At 35.1% G+C, this 13651-nt stretch overlaps 1 long non-coding RNA gene across 3 annotated transcripts in view; it reads right to left on the bottom strand.

Moving 5' to 3' along the window:
* LOC145690066 (uncharacterized) overlaps positions 1-13651 on the bottom strand; it is a 905981-nt gene that overhangs the window by 93405 nt on the left and 798925 nt on the right. The window contains exon 1 of one of the 3 annotated variants that reach the window (XR_014132148.1): positions 12487-12634. The exons of the other annotated variants lie outside the window; for them this stretch is intronic. This is a non-coding gene — a long non-coding RNA (uncharacterized LOC145690066). Of the gene's footprint in view, positions 1-12486; positions 12635-13651 lie in introns of those variants that run through there. 3 annotated transcript variants of the gene reach the window in all.

The raw sequence follows: 13651 nt of genomic DNA, 5'->3' as shown, positions 1-13651 counted from the left end.
ATAACAGATTCTGAACAACATAACATGCTTGAGGATAGATTCTGAACAAAATAACATGCTTGAGGATAGTTTCTGAATAAAATAACATGCTTCAGGATAGATTCTGAACAAAATAGCATGCGCGAGTTTGGATTCTGAACAGGGACGTAGGCAGCGGGTGGGTCCTAGGGGTCCGGACCCCCTGAAATTTCTACTTTTGTGTAAATTTAGCCTAATTTTAGGGGCAATTTTAGGAATTTTAATATAAAATACCCTTATATTCAGTTTGGATCCCCCAAAGATAAATAACTGCGTATGCTACTGATTCTGAACAAAATAACATGCTTGAGGATAGTTTCTGAATTAAATAACATGATTGAGTTTGGATTCTGAATAAAATAACATGCTCGAGGATAGTTTCTGAATAAAATAACATACTTGAGGATAGATTCTGAACAAAACAACATATTTGAGAATAGATTCTGAATAAAATAACATGCTTAAGGATAGTTTCTGAATAAAATAACATACTTGAGGATAGATTCTGAACAAAATAACATGCTTGGCAATACATTCTGAATAAAATAACATGCTTGAGGATAGATTCTGAACAAAATAAAATACTTGAGGATAGATTCTGAATAGACTCACATGCTTGAGGATAGATTTTGAACAACTGAACAAAATAACATATTTGAGGATAGATTCTGAGAAAATCAAAAATATCGAACTTTAGTGGCGCTAGAAAGTATCCTATTTGTTGCTAACAATAACTGACGATTTTGGTTTTGCTGTAAGCGATTGTTACTTATGCATTACTATATTTATTAAAATAAACTTTTAATTACTCGTTGTTGGTCTTTTCCTAACGATGAAACTCATATTCTTTATGCATAGACTACCTGCAATTTTATGCTACTATGATTGGAGATAGCTTTTTATAAAAGAGGGAAACTCTCAGCAAACTTTTTTAAAAATATGTATTTAAAGCGCTTTTTATTAGCTTTCTGGTTGGTACTCATTGATTCTAATTTTACATACAGACTCCCCCAAAGGCTGCAATGACCATTGTGGTTGTCTAGTTGCCATTTCAAGCGAGAGAGAGAGAGAGAGAGAGAGAGAGAAAGAGAGAGGGAATGAACAGTGGAACAGTTTCGCAATTGCACACCACAAAACGCCACACCCAGTTCGTGAGGCTGACCTTTCTAACCAAATAACACTTTTACGAACCTTTGGTTTTGTACCTCTTTTTTTCTGTCGGGAAAGAGAATAACCCAGCACTCGTTGATGCTCGAGTTTGTTGAGCCTGGTTCTTGCAGTTTTAAAATATATTTCTAATAATATCCTTCTCTTTACAATTTTTTTTCAAAAATGAACTTTCTGGCAAATAAATTGGTCTATGAAAGTGACCACATAAAACTTTTAATACAGTAATGACGTAATTTAAGGTAAATTATTAACTTAAAAGTGCGTATATCGTGTCACTGATTTCCACGTATGGAATTACACGATTTAATAATTATTTCTTTGGTTGATTTGAAGTTTAGCGTCCATGAGAATATGAGACGTGGACCTATAGTTTAACATGACATCCGAACTACATCAGTCTCTACCGGAAACCAACTCGGGTCTATTGTGACCATGGCTCGTGCGTTAACCATATAGCCATACCATATGTACGCGGAAGTTCTAATCGGTTCATGTATAGAATTAAGGTAAGATTAGTTGTAATGGCAACCATGAAAATAATAATAACTAGCAGCGTTCACCCCGCTTCGCTGCGGTCACCCCGGAACGCAATAAACTTTGTTACTTAGATAATTTTTACTTTTTCGCTTTCAAGTGATATGATAAAAACCATAGAAGATTGCACTAATGTTAACATTATATCGCCCGTCATTTATGTTAACCCGCCCCGCTTCGCTGCGGTCACCCCAACCCGCCCCGCTTCGCTGCGGTCATCCCGGAACGCAATAAACTTTGTTACTTAGATAATTTTTACTTTTTCGCTTTCAAGTGATTTATAGCGCCTGTCATGTATGTTAACCCGCCGAGTCACAGGGTCATGCGGGTTGCATATAAATACGTTTATTTTTATACCTATGATGAACTAATAACAAAGGATTTGTACGTATGGACACCTGAATGGTCAATTATCTCAAGACACTGGTAATTGAAAATTAAAGTGATATGATAAAAACCATCTAGGGTCCAAATCCTAACAACCCCCCAAAAATGAAAGAAATTGGTTCACCCGTATTAGCGTGATGAGCGGATAAAGGATTTTTTCTACGTATGGACACCTGATTGGTCAATTATCTCAAGACACTGGTAATTGAAAATTAAAGTGATATGATAAAAACCATCTAGGGTCCAAATCCTAACAACCCCCCAAAAATGAAAGAAATCGGTTCAGCCGTATTAGCGTGATGAGCGGACAAAGGATTTTGTGCGTTCTCTTTTATATATATAGATAATAATTATAATAATAATAATAATAATAATAATAATAATAGTAAATATCGTTAGCGTTCGTTCAAAAATTGATACATTAAAGCATATGTTATTCCTTTCCTTACGAGTATGCAATTTATTTAAATTAACCTTTAGATGGCGCCGTATAGGGTATACATAATGGCTATCAGTTTACGTTAACCTTCAGATGACTGCTAGAATTTATTTGACATTAACCTTTAGATAATAGCTGCATTTATTTACTTTAACCTTTAAATGAGGGTTGTAATTTATTTACATTAACCTTTACAGTTGCAATCTATTTACATTACCCTTTAGATAACGGCTGTGTTTATTTACATTAACCCTTAGATGACTGCTGCAGTTTATTTTACGTTAATTCAGATAACTTCTGAAATTTATTTACATTAATCCTTAGGTGACGGAAAACGTAACGTCTTTGTGATTTCATTTAAGATTACCTACGAAGCCAGAAAGTTTCCCTGTAAAAGCTGCAAGGGGACAAATAAACAGCGTTTTATTTCTAGTTGAATAGAATACCAAGTGCTGGTACTGGAATGTAATAGCAGTAACATAGAGAAACATTTTTTTGAAATAATACAGAATAATCCAGTTAATTATTAAGGAGTTTGTTTCCTCAAGCAAAATCTCTTTATTAGCCAGTTTATCCCGGTGTCCGTCCGTCTGTGAGACAAAAAACTCTCAAGAACTACTTTTCATGGATCACCACCAATTTTGGCCAGACTATAGAAGGTAAAAAGTTAGGAACCAAATTTGTTGAGGGAAGTGATTTATTCAGTTGATCCGAAGATCTGGCTCTCCATGTATTCCCATACAGGATTATTATAAATAAAATTAATTATCCTTTGGTAGTACGCAACCCAACGATATCTGAAAGTCAATATGATTGCATGCTATTCACTTACTTTCAATATTCTAACCTTTGGGTGTATACATCTCACACTTCTACTCGTAAATTTTAAAGTTAGTTCAAATAGGAATTTCAAGAGAGATTATATTTTTCCGAACAAATACATGTAGTTCTCATATGTATGTGTGAAATGCGTTTTTAATGCTTTTTTTTTATATTTCAGGCACTGATCCGAACGTGCTTGAGAATAGATTCTGAACAAAATAACATGCTTGAGAATATATTCTGAACAAAATAATATGCTTGAGAATATATTCTGAACAAAATAACATGCTTGAGGATAGATTCTGAACAAAATAACATGCTTGAGTTTAGATTCTGAATAAAATAATATGCTTGAGTTTAGATTCCGAACATGGCCACCTATGCTATGCTATGTAGATGCTATGTAAGTCATAAAATGAAAATTGATTTTTTGGGGACAATTCGAGTTTTTCAAACGACTGATTCAATTTTAATAACTCTTCTCGGGCTGTCAGCTAGGTGAAGGTATTGACATCGCCGACGTTTCGAATGCAGACATCGCATTCATCCTCAGTGATTGTAATGAAGCGACCGGAGACTTGAGCATGTACTGTATAGTGACTATTTAGGGGCAGAACTATGAATGGGGTCTTGTGATTGGCTGGGGGATGCTGGCTCCTGATTGGCTGTTATTGTGGCTACGAGAAATGGCTTTGTTGAATGTCTGTTTTTGTTCCCGAAGTTCATAAAGATGAATGCGAGGTCTCGGATATCAATAACCTTCACCTGGCTGACAGCCTGAGAAGAGTTACTGAAATTGAATCAGTTTCTTTGCAAAACCCGGATTGTCCCCCAAAATATCAATTTTCATTTTATGATTTACATAGAATCTACAGGGGTAATCCAGTGATTTCAATAGGATCCCGACTTATATGGTCTGCAGTAAATGTCAGTGATGGATATTGAAATGTCAGAAACCAATCAAAAACCGGATACTCAAGGACATAACATTAGAATGTATTTGATTTACTTTTACTTATCGAAAGTATTTTCATGGACAAGTCGGGTTTCTCAAACGACTGTTTCAATTATTTCTAATGAAATTTTCCCGGTTCTCAATTAAAAATATTTTACGTTACTATATAAAATGATGTGTCTTAGTTATAGGTAAATTCTGAGTATCATATAATTTTCTTTTCCTCCGTGAAAAATTGTGAAATCTTATATTTTCCCCCTCTGAAAAATCTGACAACCTAAGATAGAGGAGAGGAGAATACTTATACTGTATTGTTTCAATCTGAAAGATATTGTGTATTGTAAAATACCATATGTTTTAATCGTTACTTGCGTTTTAATAACGGGGAGGCTGTCAAAACAAGTTTGCTATTAATCTGAAACCTCGTACTGTACAAAGTTTACTCACAGACACAACATAAATAACAGGGTAACAAAGGATTCAGTAAAAGGTTATACCGTATAAGCTTCAAACGAGTGCTGGGATGTCCGTGAACCTGGCCCCACTCCCACCAGTACTAGTTTTAATTGAAATGAAAAGGAAATTTTTGAGTTTTAAGTCCCACAGTTATGCCGGTTAGGCTAAAGAAGACGGTGATAATGAGAAATGAATGAAATGGTGGAATGAAGAAAGTGGGAAGAAACGGGAGAATCCCGAGGAAACCCATTCACACGGTGTTTGTCCACCACAAAGTTTACTTGACGGGAGAAAAGGTTTGAGCCTGGGACCCCATGCACCAGAGGTGAACGCTCTACCACCAAGGAACCGCGGCCCCTCAGCACTAATTTTAAAACATATGCCAAAAATTAGTGTTCAATTAGTGCTGACGAACTATAATGTTTAAAAAAATTGTCATGTTACACAAACATCAAAAAACAAACAAAAAAAAGGCTACGTGGGGCTAAGTTCACGCTAGCCCCACCCACTCAATCGGTTAAGATGAAACCTATATACAAAGTTAGTGTTAAATTAGTGCTGAGGCCACTATATATAAAAAAAATCAGTTCTATTATCAAAAAGCCAAATATGTTTAATGACGGCATCATCAAAGAAAACAATCAATCTCTCATTTTTATCATAAGATACATACCACTAATTTTTTTCTATACAGTATCGTCAGCACTAATTTTTGGCATAATTTAAAGATTAGTGCTGCATTATTAAAAGTGGGTGCAAATCTTTGTTGTTTTCTGATGTTTGTGTAATAGTACTTTTTTTAACACTACAAGTGGTCAGCACTAATTGGGCATTAATTTTTGGCATGTTTTAAAATTAGTGCTGGTGTGAGTCGGACCAGGTTCACGGACATAGTGCTGGAGTGGGCTTTTTTCTGGTCAAAGATTACAGGTAATAATAAGGCAAAGCATCCGGTGGGTGTAAAAGTTAGATACATATTAAAATGCTAGACACGAGATGTCACATAAAGCACCATTTAATTTTTTTCTAATATGTAAGTACTTACAAACAGTATAGTCAATTATTTATATATCATGAAATAAATCTCTATATTTCTACCGAATACATTTGGGATTCCAAAAAATACTTTTTACATTCTATCCGAATATAATGATTGCGAAAAACTAAATCCTTTTGCGATGAAAATGTAGTGGTCGGATTATAAAGGGCCGTTGTGACGTGGAGATTACTATCTATTGCACTGGAATCACAAATTTAAACTATTGCCTGTATTAGAAGTAAAGCTGTCACAATATTGTAAGTGCTATGCGCGGAAGGCCAATGAATGGAATATTCCTGTACAGAAGGGACCGAAGGATTTTATCGGGTCCATTTAATAGTAGTGCGACATCTTCAAATTCGAATTTTAACTAGCTCAGAAAAATGTCCCTATTTGTTCATTTTTGTCAAATCTAGAAAAGATTTAGTACCATTCAAAAATTAACTAAAGACGGACATTTCAAAATTTGGCCACTTCGATCACCTGTAGTGCGACATCTTAAATTTTTGTCCACTTTTGTCCAACCAAGAAAAAAATTGTACCATTCAAATTAACAAAGAAAGGCTATTTCAATATTTTGGCCACTTCAATCACCAGTAGTGTGACATCTTTAAATTCGAATTCTAATTACCTTAGAATTTCCCCATTTTTGTAGAATTTTATATCACCAAGCTAGTTAAAATTCGAATTTAAAGATGTCTCACTACAGGTGATCGAAGTGGCCCAAATTTTGAAATGGCCCTTCTTTGGTAATTTAAATGATACACATTTTTTCTTTGTTGGACAAAAATTGGATACAATTCTGACGTGAGCTAGTTAAAACTCAAATTTGAAGATGTCGCACTAACACTAAATGGACCCAATTTTATCGTAAAGAGGGGGCGGGGAACAAAAAAAAACATACAAGTAATGTCGCTAATAAACACACCTTGATGCACTTAATGCTTAATTTCAAAATAGCAATAATTTACGGAACACATGTTGCATAACTTTATTAACTACAGTAAATAAACCAAACACTGTAGTAAAAATGAAATCTTTGAGTTTTACGTCCCACGGTTATGCCGGTCAGACTAAAGGAGACGGTGATGATGAGTAATGAATGAAATTGTGGAATGAAGAAAGTGGGAGGAAACGGGAGAACCACGAGGAAACCAACGCACACGGTATTTGTCCACCACAAAGTTCACTTGGCGGGGGCTGGGATCGAACCTAGGACCACAAGCACCAGAGGTGAACGCTTTACCACTGAGCCACCGCGACCCTAAACACTGCAGTGTGTGAGTAAGGAAATCTAATATGTTTTGATACATATTTCAAAGAGTTGAACTCCTTTTGAAAATGCAGGAGGCTGGAAAATTAACAGTCATTGCCATGTTACTCTCGCTACACAGAGTTAAGTCACATACAAATATCCCCAGGGAGGACAAGGGAGGCGGATTTATTTTTTTTTCTTCAAGACTGTTACTCTTAGATGCTTTTGTTTGTGTAGAAGTTGTACACAGGGTATACTAAAGGCCTGGAGCAGTGGCCAACACCGTTATAAGTATAGATAGGGTATATATAAAATGGAAAGTTATTGGAAAGACGTTATTTTCTATCTAATATGGTAGAATTCTTGCAACTGCACTATTTATTTATTTATTTATTTAAACTATCACCAAATACAGCTCAGAGGTCATTTTGTACTGGATATCTAACAACAACAATAACAACAGAAAAGATTTAGGAAGATATCGGCACCATTCCGGCAGTTTAGTAGGTACCATTCCAACATTTGCCTGGTAGGACTGAGGAGAATCCTGGAAAACCCCAGTCAAGACGGTCGGCAATGGGAACTGAACTCACGACCTTCTGATTAAAAAGCTAACGCTTTACCACTTGAGCTACTTCGCTCAGTGGCTTTAAGCTCCATACTGAAAAGGAACTGTATCTATATCTATCTATCTATCTATGTATCTCTCTCTCTCTCTCTCTCTCTCTCTCTCTCTCTCTCTCTCCATATATATATAAGAAAGTGACTATGTTCGTGATTTCGTACCTCTTGGACCACCCAACCGATCTCGATCACATTTTCAACATAGATGAGATTTGGGCCCTAGATGGTTTTTATAATTTCATTTTGATGGTACAACGTCGGAGAGGGGGAGGGGGAAATATAAAAATAAATAGAACTTAATAACTCTTGAACTACGCTATCAATATTGACCAAATTTGCCACGCAGTTGAGGTTCGAAAATAGGATGGATTTTTAGTATTTCACTTTGACGATGCAACTTAGGAGAGGGGGAGGCATCGAAAAATGATCGAAAATGACCGATATTAGTGTTCAGTCCATAGTTTTCGGAGTCGCTGAGATGAACACTGCCACTTCCGATGTCGTTTAAATTCAAATTCAGCCCATTATGTCATTAGAATCAAACGCATGCGAAGAACTGATGTTCTTTTAGTTTGAAATAATAATAAAAAAAAGCATCGTTGCCACTGCCAGTTCAGCAGGCTGCTTTCTTGGGCTCTCGTCATAGGAACAATGCAGCCCTTCTGGAAAACGGATTCAACGTTTTTACAGCATCTCACACAACACTGTCACGTTCAGCGTGCCCTTACGTTCCGTTCGAACAGCGTTCGTAACCGCTAAACAGGGGTGCATCCACTGAGGGGGATTCAGAGGGTCTGCATCCCTCTCAAACTTCGTAACTCGTCTAACATTCGTAAACATTTTTTTTAAACATAACTATACTTTTTACAGGTAAATACATTATTTATTACAGATAATTACTTGTCACAGATACAGATAAAACGAATCTTTAGGCTACGGATAAATTACTGCTATAGCCTATATATTAGATTATATCCCTCGTCCATGCTCTTTCTATTCTTATAAAAATAATCTCGTTTCATCATTTTATTCTGAGAATATAAATGGCAGTAGTTAACAGTTACTTATTGTCTCTTTTCAGGTGTAAAATATCACAGATTCAACACTACATACAAATATTGGACAGCCCCCTCGAAAAAAACCTAAAACCCTTGGACCCCTCCCAACAAAAATTCCTGGGTGCGCGTCTGCCGGTAAATGATGGTATAAACTGAAATCGTATCATAAATAAAATGGATCATTTCATGGATTATTTCCAAAATAGTTCTTCTTACTGCTGAATCATTAGGTGATTTTCACTTGTCATGCCTCTTGCCAGTAATGATTTTCTTTTAGCGGCTATTCTTCGAAAGTCATGAGTCCGAGTCTAAAGTTGAAGAACTCCTTGCCTCTATCTGAATAGCGAATAAAAACAACAAAACAAAAAAATGAACGAACTAGAAAAAGAATTTTTTTACTCTGTAATTGCTTTTCCTTCATCTTTAAATGAAACAAAATGGCACATCAAATATATTTTAGATATCATATTTGAGATCAGAGGAAAAGAACAAATTTTATTGCTGCTGCTCCTTACATACACTTTTGTTTCCTGTTGCTTGGATTGTAATGAATCCTTACATGTTTCGCTCAGTTGTCTGAAAAATGTATATTTTGCAAAAGTAAATTTTAATTTGCAGTTTGTTTCGAAGTATCTAATATTAAAAGAAAAGTCGACATAGTTTCTGTGAAGCACGAAAAGACATATCATTTGCTATCTACCTTTCTGTTCGTATCTCATTGTTCCACGGATGTAGACATTCTTTTATTGTCTTTTTTCTAATCTTTCAGAGAGTTTCATTCCAGTTTCAATGCTTTTGATGTATTTTTTTTTACGCATGATAATGTTTCTGTTGTTATTCTGTATAATTTTAGTGCATGAAATTTGTGCACATTCCGAGTCAATCTGACGCAAATATTTGCTAAAATTACTCATAACAATGTATAATTGTGTCTGATTCTGACCCTGGCAAGTTGCTCGATAAATTGTCAAAACTATCTCAATTTTATGCTAGTGAACACGGAAGAATATATATTCAACTTTGAGTAAATATTGGCAATTAGTTATTGAAAAGCTGTTAAATTGCTGAGAAAACCAATTTAAAAAATTAAAAGTTTCCTTTAAATACCTTGACAGGCGTTTGACCAATCAGAGATAAGGGTTTGTTTACACTAGGTGGAACCGGTTTTCGGGTCTGAACGGATCCGGTTCTAGAAGATCCGGTTCCGGAACCGGTTTTTCCGATCCAGGTCTGGAAACAGTTTTACGGATCCAGGTCTGGAACCAGTTCTTCGGATCCAGGTCTGGAACCTGGGTAACTGGCAAACCCATTGGCTAAACAGGCAAACCGGCCAACTCATTTGGCTAAACACCCACTGGTGGACATTTTTTTTTCTGGGGGCACAAGCGGGTCTGGGCGGGGAGGGCACAAGCGCATGGTCCTCTTTGCAGTGTTTTGAAGGTGAACTTTGTGCATCCTTTACGGGTCTTTGGGGGCTTTCGGATCCAGGTCTGGAACCGGTTCCTAAGATCCGGTTCTGGAATCAAGTTTTCGGATCCAGATCCATAACCGGTTCTGAAAACCGAATCTGCGGAACCTGTTACTCGCGGAACCGGTTCCGCCGGAAACGGAACTTTGTGGCCATCCCTAGTTTACACCTTTCAGGTGTACCATTTTCCATATGCTCTTTCACTTTTCTATAAATTATCTCGATTTTTGCTCCAGCGTACTTATTTTTCCTAAGTGCTGTGAGAAAGATTGAAGGAATTTTAGTATATAATTTTGCTATTTAAAAAGTTCCAATATGTAAATAAATTGTTGATTTACTGCAATAGTTTAACTTCAAACCATACCTCTGGGTCCTTAGTAATAGAAATAGTACAAGATTTAAGTGCAGTGAAGATTAATATTATATAATAGAAAGTGTATTCATTTTATAAAGATTGATTTTGTGCTCTTGGGCAAGACCAGTTCTATTAAAACAAAAGCCACAATAAAATTCTTCTTTTGGGGTAAACGAAACGAAATTCACGAACGAGCAATCACCACGACGAGCAAAAACCCCGGATTTTGGTGAAAATATAAGAAATGTAGTACAGTAATTATACTGTACTTAACGGACGAAGAAGATAATTTCTCAAGACATTGCTTTCACGTTTAGATACAATTAGAGCAGTGATCCCCAAAGCGTGGTTCACGTTTCACTGGGAAAGAACTTAAACGTCTCAACTTCGAGAATATAGGTACATTAAACAATTTATAAAATTTAAAAAAAAAACACTATTAAAATTGATAGAAGAAAATAAGTACTTTTACCAGAAAATTTTATATCCTAACTACATATAATATTTATATAAAGATAGAACGGATGGTAAGGAATCATTTAATTTATGATTTTACAACAGGGTAGTTCTTTAAATAATTTCCACCATTATAATAATAGGAATCCCAACTATGATTATAAAATTTCGAAATATAACTAAACAATATATGAATGATTTTAAATTAGATAAACCTTATTAGGTTCTAAAATCATAAATTAAAAGAGATCGTCCTCATCCTTTTTATAGTTACCTAATGATCACTGCAGTAATATTTCAAATTGTTTTCAAAATATGCCTTATTACAAACGTCACCGGATTTTTAATCTATCTATCTATCTATCTATCTATCTATCTATCTATCTATCTATCTATCTATCTATATATATATATATATATATATATATATATATATATATATATATATATATATATATATATATATATATATATATATATATTAAACATAACTTTCTTACAAGGCTGTCTATATTCTTTATTATAAATTAACGAGAAATGTTACAGTTTCGGAAGTATATCACTTGGAATAGTAGTCTGAAGAAGGAAGTGATATACTTCCGAAACTGTAACTTTTCTCGTTAATTTATAATAAAGAATATAGACAGCCTTGTAAGAAAGTTATGTTTAATTTGTGTTGAAGATGGACACAAGGCCTTTATATATATATATATATATATATATATATATATATATATATATATATATATATATTGAATAGTGAAACGTCACCGGATTTTAGTTTCTTTTTATGCAGTAAGTTTTTCTCACGTTTCTTTCTTTCAGTCAGAAACGTTTTGAATGAAGTAAGTCCGGTAGTGTAAGCAATAAAATAGTTCACAGTGGTAGACATTACGATTTTAGTGAAACTTGGATGGAGCATGAACAAAACGGTTGGAAACCACTCATAAGAGAAAATAAGGACAAAAATACATAAAAATCGTTGTCTCTTCTGGTAACTCAGTGTTGAAAAATTCCTTACAAGTAATTTCGGAGATTGTCGTGAGATGGCAATATCCGATATAAATTTTCGAAAGTATGTCCACTATTTGAACCGAAATCAGGACGCTGACATACTTGCCATTCGACTATACATAGCTGAGAAAGTAATAACATATCTAGTATACGGGCTAATATCTATACTTATAACAACCTCAATCATTAAGTTCAGATTAGTGCAGACAAATAGCTTGATTGGAATTGGCTTAATTTACTAAATAAAACTCGCGACATCATATTTTGTTAATTGTTCAAAATTGGTGCTGTGGCCTTTTGCTTCTTAATGGATTGTGACTAAGCATACTCTCAAATTTAAAAAAAGAAAAATGAATTTTGACGGGAGAAAAGATGGGCAATTATGACTTTAATATAAGCAATGGGTTACTAAGTCATGAACCAGTTTTGTACTCACCAAATTCCTTCGGCTAGGATGATGGAATACATATTGCCTCTTCTATGGTCCCACGTACTCTCTCTTGAGTTGTCTACCAAATCGATCTACCTACCTCCTCTTGCTAGTTTAGGTGGCATCATGTTTATTCTTCCGCTTACATTGCATAATTTCCTGATTACACAAAATAGAAAATGTTTACGGTTTAAACCAACATATTGCTATATATGTATTGTTTCTTATAGAAGAAATGTTCTGTCTGCACATAATTTGCAGTTATCACGTGACTTTTCTTAATTGATCTAAAGATATGTGAATGATCTACTAGCACCACTCTGAGAGTTGAATTTTATTTCATTTAACCATTAAACGCCGGCAAGGAATTTAAACGAAATCGTAGATTCTCACGTTAGGGGCCCTAGTGACCTCCGTAATTACGACAGAGTCACGATTCATACATCATTGCAAAGCTTATGAATCACAAATTCCAATTAGGTAACACTTGTCCAATTCCCGCTTTATAGAAGAAGATGATGAAGAAGAAAGAGAAAAAATTCGGGGAAAATATGAAAAAATAGAATTTGGGAGGTCCTGGCAGCCCAAAATTGGTTAACTTTGAACCTCCCACACTATTCCACACACGTAACCAACAAGTACTTTTGCGGGGTATTAGTGTATAGTGGACTTCTTATTGTTTCGCATAAGTTTTATGACTATACTCCCGGTGGGAGGGAGGATGCCCCCCAAAAAACTGATGAGAAAACAAAAAACACGAAATTTACCCTTCCCCCATTCTGCCGTGGTACTCCACATACATAAAATGCAGGTTCTTGGAAAGCTTCATTCTTCACGAACACATTAATACCAAAATTATCTACGTGTCTTAATTAAGGCTGAGCTATGAAGGTTTAAAGCCATGACGCAAATGTGCGTCAATAGGCGTTTAAAGGTTAAAATATGGATAATTTACAAAGTATTGAGATAATAGTTTAACGAAATATCTTTTCCCTTTCACCAATTAATTTCTGTCATGTTACAGTACAGTTAAATTATATTATATATTTGTGTTGATATACATTCATATTGTCCCTGGTACTGTACTGAGCAGTTCCACCAAGGTGAAAATGAAACTGTTGAACATCAGTTTCGACAAACATACAAACAGGACAATTTTATCTTGAAACGC

The sequence above is a fragment of the Thermobia domestica genome, chromosome 7 (genome assembly GCF_964235325.1).
Source record: "Thermobia domestica chromosome 7, izTheDome1.hap1.1, whole genome shotgun sequence".
Lineage (NCBI taxonomy): Eukaryota > Metazoa > Arthropoda > Insecta > Zygentoma > Lepismatidae > Thermobia > Thermobia domestica.
The sequence above is the reverse complement of the archived record's forward strand: the minus strand, read 5'-3'. Positions and strand labels throughout refer to the sequence as shown.